Source organism: Parasteatoda tepidariorum, chromosome 5 (assembly GCF_043381705.1).
Source record: "Parasteatoda tepidariorum isolate YZ-2023 chromosome 5, CAS_Ptep_4.0, whole genome shotgun sequence".
In the NCBI taxonomy this organism is placed as follows: domain Eukaryota; kingdom Metazoa; phylum Arthropoda; class Arachnida; order Araneae; family Theridiidae; genus Parasteatoda; species Parasteatoda tepidariorum.
The window spans coordinates 11,486,830-11,498,812 of NC_092208.1; positions in this window are offsets into that span (position 1 = coordinate 11,486,830).

An 11,983-nucleotide genomic window follows, 5' to 3' on the forward strand; every position below is an offset into this window, starting at 1 on the left:
AAAAACTATACAAATAAAAATTATAAAAATTACGTACTTATTAATTAACATATATGTACTAATTAACATATTTGTATATTAGCACATCTCATTTTATTATTTTTATTTTTTTTTATTTATTATTTTTTTGTGCATTCTGCAATTCTTTATTGAGGAATGAGAATATGAAACTTTTCTTAGTTTCTAAGTGTTTATTAAAGAATTAATTATGAAAAAGTTTTGTTGTATTGATTTCTTTTAACTTTTCATTCCTATATTTTTCTAATATATACTAATATTTACTTATTTAAATAAATCTTTGGAAATTGGTTTTATGGGAGTTATGTTTTATCTTAATTTTTAAACAAGAAGTTGTGGTTTAAAAGTAATACAAGAACAGACGCATTTCTTACTGTCACAGAATATAAATCTAGTCTTGTAATTAGTGATATGATCGATTTACCCAAAGCGCGAGTAAGTTTTTACAGTTTTAATTCGTTGTTAACTATCAAAGTCAAAATTTTTGATGGTTTTCCATTGCTGGTTCAACAGAATCTTGATGGTTACCATCAATAATTCCATCATGAACCATTATATTTCTTGATGGTAACCAACATAAGTAACTATCCAACATAAGAATAGCAACTTGTTTTGATGGTTTGCTCATGTTGAACCATCAGAAATTCCTATCATAGTTTCTTAGAAATCAAATGCTGAAACGATCATGAACATCCATCACCCCAATATAGGAATTCGGACTGATTTTTGATGGACCAACATAAAAAAATATTTTTTTTCATGATATTTTCCTGCTGAACCAACAAAAATTATTATTAAACCATATGGAAATGCATTGTTGCACCATTATGGACCATCACCTATCATAGTATCTTAGAAATCAAATGTTGGAATGTTCATGAATAACCATCATCCCAAAGTGGGAATTGAGACTGATTGTCCAATGTAAAAAGAAACCAAATTGTTTTGATGGAATATTCCTGAGAACCAACAAGAATTCCAATTAAACCGTCATGGAAATGTATAGTTGGAACCATCATGGACCATCACGGATCATCATGGATTGTTGTTCCATGAGAATCAAACTTCTCTTGATGGCTAACCATCATAATATTAAAGTAGCATTTTACATCATGAATTGATGGAAGTTTGTGGGTATATCAAAAACCTTGAACGCATAATGGAAAGTGTTGGATGATGGTGATCATCAAATGATGTTGAACCATCATGTATCGCATTGAAACCAACATAACCATCAAAATGTTTTGATGGGACCATCAAGAATTTTGACTTGGATATTACTCGGAAGATTATGAGAAAAAAAGATCCATCATTGTGTACATCAATTATTTAACATCGTAATTTCTTGATACGAAATTCCCTTAAAGTTTTAAAGAATAACATTTTTACTATGTGCAATAATGTGCCACTTTTTAATATTTTTATGAATTTAGTGCAATCCGATATTTCAAGTGCAGTGGCTGGTTTTTAAAAGTTATGTGATAATCAAATAAAATAGTTTAGAACACATTCTATTGAAATATGCCGAAAAATTGATACGCTACATTTAAAATATTTGTATTTAAAATGTTTGTATGTAAAGGGGATATTTCGTAAGAAGTGGAACTTATTAGATAAAAATTATTAAAAAAAATACGAATAGGTATTTTATAATATTTTACTTAAAAATTTAAACCTGAAGCAAATCCGAATAAAAATTTAAAGTTCCAAATAAACTGAAAGTTGTTCAAACAAGAATAACTTTAAATGATTCTAAAATCTTTCGAAAGGTACAAAAAATAAACAGTCTTCAAAAATTATAACACAATGTTAGTAGAAAACAATTGTAATTGAAAAAATAATAATGTGTAATAAATTGAAATAAATAACTAGTAACCACATTTATAAACTATATTAATACTTGCTGATTTTAACATTAAAATAAATAAGTAATGATCGAAATAATTTTAAAAAATTCCTTAAATAGTTTTTAAGATACCACTTACGCCAAAAAAGAGATAAATTTAGAATTATTTCTTTTTAATTATTAATAAACTATCTAAAATTATTAATTTTTTGTTAAATTAAAAGTAGTTTATTGGTGTTTTACTTTTAAAGTAATAATAAAAAGAAATTCTGAAATTTTGAAAAATTATTAAAGGGGTACGTGACCCCGTGTGCACCCCCTAACGCTACGCCTTTGCTGACATAACAGAAGATAGAAATTTAGCGATTTTTTAAAATTATACTTAACAACGTGTGATTTAATAGACAACTACCCAAGTAGTACCTAGTATTAGTTAACATCTGAAAATCGGTAAAATCTAACGTTATCTTGCATAACTTCTAATATTAGAAAGATACAAGAGGTCGCTGTTTTTTCTGCATTATATAATATTAGATTCTATGCAAACTAATATTATCTAGCGTTCGCTGTAATGTTATTTTGCATTAGTTTTGATGCTATATAATATTAGATTTTGTAATTTTCTGATATTATCTTGCTTTGCTCTTTATTTTTGGCGTAAGCAAGAGGAGGATTTGGATGGTAGTAGAATAATTCGGCGATATAATTTTACCTAATTTTCTGTATTGCTGTGAAGCAGTAAAACATAGAATAGATTTGTAATGTCATTTCATGCATTATTTACATAGCAATGCAGAAATACTAAATAAAATTAATTTAATTAAAGTTGACTATAGTCAACTTTATATTTTGTTACGTAGCTAAGTAAACTGTTAACCGATCTTAAGCACAAAATGTAAATATTTACCTCATCATTGTTCTTAATATAAGCAAACACTGGTTGGTTTCTTCCTTCCACAAACAAACATCAACCAGAGCTCATTATGCAAAAGAACCGGTAGAACCTCTTTCCAGGCTAAGGAGATCAACTCAAGATGAATCAAATACTATTTACATTGGAAACGAAACAGTTTAGAGGCTTTGCCTCATTCCAGTTGTGTCTGAAATGGTTTCAGATTGAAATACTTTACTTTTCGAAAATGTCCATGTCTAGACAAAATTAAAGATGGTTTTTTGAAAAAATTTACTTAGTTTAAAGCACGCATATTCCATGATATATATAGCGCTAACATAAAAGACAATTTAAAATTTTTTAACGATTCCTTGAAATCCAGCATTCAATAGTAATGGGTTCCAGTCACAATGCAACAAGACGCGTGTTTCATGCATGATGCTGCGTTTGCACATTTTACTCTCCTTCAGATGTATAATCACCTAGATCAGTGTTTCCCATAGTGGTCCATATGGACCCCCAGGGGTCCGTGGTACCATTCAGGGGGTCCGTGAAAAATAAAAACTGATTCAGGGATCCCTGAACAACGTCAGGGGGTCCGCGTGAGGTTTAATATAAAGTAATAAAATTTTGATTGGTTTTTATTATTATGGAAATTGAGATAAATAAAATAATCGCGATTTTTAGGTCCTAAGTAAACTATAAATGAAGGTGGTTGCTTATAATTATTAACAGTGGTTTGTTACAAATTAAACAGTTGATTTGCAAATTTCTTATATCTTTTGTTCCCCTTTCAAGAGATAACAGTAGGGATGAGTCGAAGAAAAAACGCCGAAAATACAGTGTTGAATATTTGAAGCATGTATTTATTTCTTTACCAGGAAATAGTACTTTATCTATGTGTCATCTATGTAATAAAACTATAACAAGTGATTCAATACATTCCAAGCTTAACGAACAATTGGCGATCGAAATGGGCTGCAGGTGGCGTAGAGCAGAACTCTTTTCCTATGGCATCACTTCACATGCTTTCCCCATTAGCGTGTGGAAAGTCATAGAGGAAGGAAGTACGTTAGTTTCTCTCTTGATTTTCATATAGATTAAAATCTTTTAACTTGAAAAACTATATGGAACTGAAAACTACATTAAACATAGTTCTAAAGAAAAGTATCATGGAAATTTTAAGAAATATTTTTATTATATAAAAAGGAAAAATATTAAGAAAAGGGAAAATATCGTAGAACATTCCTATACAACTGAAAAAAGGAGGAGAGGGAAGGGAGAAGGGCTATAGGCATGAAACCGGTCCAGATGGCGTATTCGAGTGTTGCGACCGCGAATTGATAAAAATTCATAGTCACAAAAACGATAAAGATTTAACCATTTTTCAAACAGTCAAAGAAAAATATCTGAAAACACCGTCACTGCAACAACTTATAGGAACAACATCTAAGCGAGGTGACGATGGATTGCATGTTTCTCATAATTTCGCATGTTTCTATATATTACATGATTGCAAAGTCCGGAAAGCTTCACACTATTAAGAACTTATTTTACTAGCTGTAAGTGAGATAATACTCACTGGGTTGCACAAACCAGCTTTTAACATTGTGAAAAGAATTCCACAGAGTAATAATAATGTACAAAGAAGGATTGACAAAATATCTCAGCGGGTAGAAAATTCTTTATGTGAGTACTTAAAAATATCTGAATTTTCTATACAGCTTGACGAGTTCACTTATCCAGGAAACGAAGCTTTTACTTTCAGCTTATGTAAGATTTGCAAAAGAATAAAAATTTGACCCAGAATTTTTATTTGCTAAATGTTTGGAAAGTGATACGAAAGGTGAAATGCTATTGAATGAATTAAAAGCTATACCCTTTACTAATATCATTTCTGTAGCTACTGACGATGCTCCGGCAATGGTAGGAAGATACCGAGGTTTTCTGGCTAAACAAGCTGCAGCGAATGTATTTTCAGTACATTTGCCAAACTTAACGAAACTCATTTGAAACTGATAAATGAACAATAAATTTATTCAAAACTAAAATCGTGAAGCTGCGTTTGTTTCAAAACTTTTTCTGTATAAACAAAACTTGGGAAGAGGATATTGTTCTCTCAGTTTCAGTGCCGTAAAGAAAGAACCTCATCACACACACACACAAAAAAAAAATAAATCATTAGAAATTAGTGCCCACAAATATTGAGCCTGACATAAATATACTCTTAAAATCTCATCACGTTCATCCAAGTCATTGATTTTTTTATTTTATTTTAAACAAAAGATTTTTCAATAAATAGCTCTTCAACAAAACGTTTTTTTTAAATTTGTAATTTTTATGCCGTACATTTATGCGGTTTTTCACTTGGGGGTCCGTGGGCAAGTTTTGAATATAAAATGGGGTTCATGGGTCAAAAAAGTTTGGGAGCCACTGACCTAGATGATAAATATTAGAAAAAAAAGAGAAAGTGTTCGTACCCAAGGACCCGATTCATGGCCTCCGCGCACGCTTTCAACCCATGCGACCTTTTTTTTATGGGGTCGTTTTAAATCACTAGTTTATGACTCACCAGTAGAGTTACCGGATGATCTTACTGCCCAGATTGTCAAAAAATTTGAAATAGCTTTTACACTTGCTGGAGGTGTCATCAAAGTTGTGATACATTGTGGAAAATAAATGATCTTTCAAATAAGTTAAAGACAGTGTTAAACTAATACTTTTTGTTTATTTATTTATTTCTAATGACAAGATTGAAAGGCAATTACAACAATAAATTCAAAGAACCATGTAACAATAAATATGGAGAGGAAAAAAATGGAAAATAGGAGAAGCAGCTACTGCGATAGTCTATAAATCAGAAAAGGTCCCTGGCCTCATAGTAGTGGTCCACAAGAGAACGCTTAGTTAAAGCGTCAGCATAGGAGGAGATGGTAACCATCCATCATACGCCCCAGATGATGGAGACTGCAGATAGAACTTGAAACTATACTGAAACGTTGCAAGTGTTTCGAGAGGCAATTTATGGCCTATGGCGAACCTAAACTCAGCCACCATTTTATGTCTGGGCTATCTTGAGATTAGAGATAATTTGTCTTTCGAAGACTTTTGAATTGTTCTAACAACGAGGTTCTTTTTGATGGCCAATGGTGAACCTAAACTCAGCCACCATTTTATGTCTGGACTATCTTGAGACCAGAGATAATTTGTCTTTCTAAGACTTTTGAATTGCTCTAACATCGAGACTCTTTTTGATGGTCAATGGTGAACCTAAACTCAGCCACCATTTTATGTTTGGACTATCTTGAGACCAAAGATAATTTGTCTTTCGAAGACTTTTGAATTGTTCTAACACCGAGGTTCTTTTTGATGGCCAATGGTGAGCCTAAAGTCTGCCACCATTTTATGTCTGGGCTATCTTGAGACTGGAGATAATTTGTCTTTCCAAGACTTTTGAATTGCTCTAACTCTGCCACAATTTTATGTCTGGACTATCTTGAGAATAGAGATAATTTGTCTTTCGAAGACTTTTGAGTTGTTCTAACAGCGAGACTCCTTTTGATGGCCAATGGTGAGCCTAAACTCTGCCACAATTTTACGTCTGGGCTATCTTGAGACTAGAGATAATTTTTCTTTCTATTACTTTTGAATTGTTCTAACGGCGAGGTTCTTTTTGAATTCCTCAGACGTGGTATTTTTTTGGTTAATCGTTTTAATGTTGCAAAAGATATATTGGAAGGAGATGTTTGTAGAGTCAAGACACCCTTTTTGATTAGTGAATCGGTAATCTAATTACCATGCACAGTCATTTCCTGTTATTCCCTGGGATCAACTAAAGAGACAATGTCCTTCTTGCTGACATAAAAGCTTTGAAATAGTGCTCTGAAATTTAAGGTTCATGATTTCAGCATAATGAGGATCCTCTATAGTGCTTAATTGAGCTCAACAATATTGAAATCAATTTCATAACTTTTATTTTTGTAGTATTAGCTATGATGAATTTAACTAGTGATCAATTATTATTTAGTGAAAATTTTTTGATAATAGATTATTTTTGATTATTTTATTTTATGCAGAAAAATTTGCAACAACTGTGATGAAATGAAAAGTTTTAACCTCGATAATAAGTTCGAGAATTGTTAACTGTTAAACTTGGTGCAAAAAATATCATGCGGCGCAGACCCCTGAAATGCAATTACAGAATTAAAATTTGATATGCTGAAATGATCATTTTTGTTTATGAACTTAACACGAGACTTTTTTTTAATCTAATTTATTCGAAAATACATAATTACAATTTTAAGTCCTGTTTTTCGCCTTTTTTTTTATTACATCTTGTTTTGCTGCCTAAAATAAGACTTAGAAACTTGAAATTATAAGAAAGTGCAGAAAAGTGTGTAAGAAAATAATGGAATAAAAAAAATAACATTTGCTAATTAGTTCGAAAATGATCAACTGTTAAACTTGTAAGTAAAAATTACCAGGTAAACAGATCTATAGCTCACTGAAATGCAACTACGGAGTTGAAATAAGAAGTGGGGAAGAACTATTTTCATTTATGAATTTCACTCGAATTGCCTTAAGAAAATCGAATTTGTTCGAAAAATATTTCGATATTAAATTGTAAATTGTTCTCGGGTTTTTTTAAAATTTCAATTCCGACAATTTATCTCTAGATGTAGAAAATGTTATTCTTCTCGATCGAGATCTTTATTTCATAAGCTCGACCTTGAGCTCAAAAGTAACGAAAAATAAAGAGAGGATGTTAAAAGTAACGAAAGATAAAGAGAGGAAGATTAGATGCTCAGAAATGTATCTTGATATTTATACAGAAATTTTTAAAAATAAAAATAAAACTTATTAATGCAAGAGATATAAAACCATTATCTCTTATAAGTCTCGTTCGTTAACGAGTGAAACTACTTATTTCTTCTTAATAAGTCACACAACCTGCATTCCTTACGTCAGTGTTTCCCAATTTTTTCGTCTACGTAACCCTATATGATTACCCTTCTCTTAGTGGAACCCCGACTTTGTCTATAAAATCCATTAGCAATTGTGAATATATTAACTAAATGTATGGGCAACTAACTATTTTGAATGAACTACAAATTGTTTGGAAATACTTTATCTGAAGAAATTTTTATTTCTTCATCGGTTTATCTATAATAGTTTTAAAAATATGTTTCGTGCCAGACAGATAAATTCACAAGACTGGAGGGTCATATAGTCTACTCATTATTTAGTTTTTTCGTATAAGCAATTGTCAAAAATGAGAAAAGAAGTTGAATAATAGTTTTTGCTGAAATAAAAAAGAAAAGAACTGTTATAAACGTTGAGAATTGTTATCAGGTAAACATATTTCTTTATTGGTGAATTTAGTTATTTTATTTTTAATTGAGAAGTTTGATGGGAAACATAAAAGCAGACTTTTTTATAAATGTATATCTTTTTCAAAATTTATTCAATGTATTGTTATTAGAATAACTATATATATTTGCAAGTTTTGCTGTACTTTTTCATCTGGCATTTTACTTAAATAGTTTTTTAAAATATTCAAAATAATTCGGAAATCATAGGTGATAGATTAAATATAATTAGGATTATAGGTTTCAAAAATAACTCGTTAAAATAAATTCCTATCCGCGGATCTCTAGGACTCCGCGGAACACTTTTTGGAAACCCCTGAACTTTTTTTTCAAGTATAGATGATTCTTTTTCAAATCCAGGTATTTGCTTACAGTTATTCTTACATAAGAAAACAAAACCCAAAATGTTTTTGCATGAAACTACAATAATTGTATCTTTTATCAAAAAAACGTTCTTCGTTCTTGTAAAAAATATTGAGTTTTAAGAAAAAAAAAATAATTAAAAAGCAGTGATAACGTAACAAAAATTATGAATGCTTATAAGCAAAGAGAGCGTGATGTTGAGCCGCCGTAATTAACGATAAATAAACCATTATAGAATTTCTTTTTAAAGAAAAAAGCTTGTTTAGTCAGTCTTGTTTTAGTTTGAAAGCTTGGTTTTCCTTTTAGTGACAAAAAATAGCTTTAATACATTGTTTTAGCATGGGCTGTCATTGAATGGAATGGTTTGATTTCTTTGTGGATTTGACGTGATATTAAACTAATTAGTAAAAAGAAGTACAGTAGTGCACATTTTGTACCAGCGGTTGTAAATAACATGCTATGCTGCAAATGACTGAAAGGAAAAAAAACCACCTCTGGCATTAAATTAATGAACGTAGTGAACAATTGTAAAGTTACCTAATTATATATTCAGTTATACAACTTTTAATTTTACTGTTTAACAACATGCTACAAAATAATTTAGAAAAACGTCCTGAGGATAAAACTACCATAAATGTCGTAGTTTTGACCATGTTTTTTTTCCTTCCCAGTGGTAAGGGTCATCGTCAACTTGCACGTAGACAAACGTACTAAATTACAGATGAATTCTTTATTTTGTAATTCGTTGATTACCAAGTACAGAAAACTAAATAAATAGAGGAAAGATGGTCTATACGCTATTTTTCTAATAGTACTTATTACCAAAGCGTAATTTTGAACAGAGTAATATTTAAGACCTTTTTTCCAATGATGAATAATTTTAAAGATGGGTCACAATACATGGTTGGGAGCCTTTGACTTTGCATGCAGCCTTTGATTTGCAGCATTTTTTTGTCAATTTTAAAAAATTACGAATGCTGTAGTTAGTTTCCTTTACTTTATTCTTTGAAGATATGAGTTTATTAAACAAAAATAAACTTATGTCTTAAAAGAGCCAAAAAAATTAATCAATTTAACGAATTAATTTTAATACGAAAACTGTTTGTGCTTCAAATAACTATAAACACAGGTAGTGAAATGCAAAAAAAACCCGGATAAGAGCAACTTGACAAGATTAACTTGCATCACTTGAGTAAGGAGAGTAACTCGAGTAACTTTCTGCAAGAAATACTGCAAGATGAAATGTTGTATTTACTCATAATACAAAACCACTAAACCAGAGAGCAAAACAATATTCAATTTTCATAAATTATATGCTGAAATCGTAGTAGCGTTATCAGCAAAATAATGATTTAAACAAAACAATCAACAGAAACCATCTCATTTGCATACATAGTGTGTATTCTTACTCCGTGCTGTGGCCCCCCCCCATGGGTTTTCGCCCTAACGCCGGTGTCATGACCACAGGCATACATAGTGTACCGTGGGTGATAATGTCTGATATGAGGTGGTCAACCTCCACACTATCCACTGATCACCATTTATATTGGAGAGCAGATCCCAAATCCGCGAGATGGCTGGAGTAGAGATACGGGTACACACTGCTCGGCGAAGAGCATTAAAAAGATTATCAATTGTATTAAGGTCCTGGCATACAATCTCCTCATTCTTCAGATAGTCGTCGTGATGGCAACTTTATGAGGATGTGCATCATCATTATGTAAAACAAAAGGTACCTCGACTTCTACAGAGTAAAATCTGACAATAATCAATACTATACAGCCATCACAAAACTCGTTTAGTAGATGTGCTGATCAATAAGATTTCCCTATGAAATTCCTGTCCAGACCACGATGCTTTTATTGCGTGATTTTCTGTGAACTGTAGTACATGGCCCCTCATGCATAAACGCTTGTCATTGGATTGCGGGTCAAACCTGGACTCATCTGTGAACATGACGTTGTCCCAGCGAGACATAGTTCAATTCATATGCTATTGGCACACTTTAATCATGCTCCTCAGGATTGTGTAGATAGATAGTAGTAAGCAAAAACGTAGTACCTGGTAGTACCTTTGATGAACAGTATGGGCAGATATTGTCTTTTTAATGGCTGTCGTATAACCATAGATGAGAAAGATTCCTTAACCAATGTCTTCGGACAACGGTCTGACTCATTTAGAATTGCTTTTACATGTGTTAAATGGTGGAATGATGGATGTCGAAGAAAAGAGCAACGTATGTAATAGACCCGTCCTGCTTCTATGTGTCTGACTGTAAACCACGTTCATAATTTTCCAGAAAGCGATCTTCTGGAACCCATAAAAGCACGTCCAGCTTAAGAACAAATTGTAAAGATGCTCTAAACACCTTTTGTCCTTGTACTTAAGTGCTACTCCTGTAAAATTAAACCAAGTCTGTTTCTTATACTATTGCCTACTTTATATAATAAAGATCTCGATACTTATGATTGGCTACTTTCTAACATATTCGAATTGTTTCTCTTCATCTGGTACAACTTGCTGCTTCTCTAATTCCGGTAGTCTTCCAGATATTAATATTTCTCTCCATGTAATTTATTATTTGATTGCAGAAAGAACAAAAACGCTATCAAGATGAATCAAATCACTATCGGATCAAGCGAAATGAAAACGGATTACTTGAGGAAATCTTGAGGTGTTTTTAATGCTAGCCTTTCATTTACAGTATTTTTCTTATGAATATACAGTTTTTTTTAATGTTTTTGTTCCACATTTCGAAGTACAGATTTGTCAAATTATTGATTGTTATATTGTGTCAGATTTTTAATCTTCCCTGATGTATACATTTGGCTTTACTTTTGAAACAAAAATCGAGCGATACATATATTGAAGTCACACAAATATTAGCAAAGCAGAAAATAAATCAAAATTTAGATATCTTTTATACTTCGTACCAACTATAGAGTTTTTATTAGAGCACTCCAAATTTTTAAGAGTATATATAGTTATAGTAAGAGTATATATATATAAGATAGTTATGCTTCAATTTTTTTCTTAAATGCTTTAATTTATTTAAAAAAAGTATAGTACAACTTGAAACTAATTGTTACGAATTTTTAAATGTTTTAAAAAAAGAAAAAAAAGTTTCATGGAAAGAGACTATTATGTCAACACATTTGGCATTAGAATCGAACTAATACAAGAAATAATTAACCTAGTTGTTTATTTATAAAGTTGTGTGATATACAGAGGGTCAGCTAGAAGTCCCTTCCAGATATCCCTAATTTTTTTGTATATATATATATATATATATATGTATCAGCTCACGGGATTATATCCGCGAAAAGGAACAACAGTGTGAGCGACACTCAAAAAAGTTGAAATGAAAGAGGAACGAATAAAAAAATATATCAAGCAAAAAACAGAAAATAAAACGTAAAGAAAATGCAGAACAAAACACAAAATGAAATCTATAAAGCGAGTAGCGAATTCAAATGAACTTACACGTACCGGAAT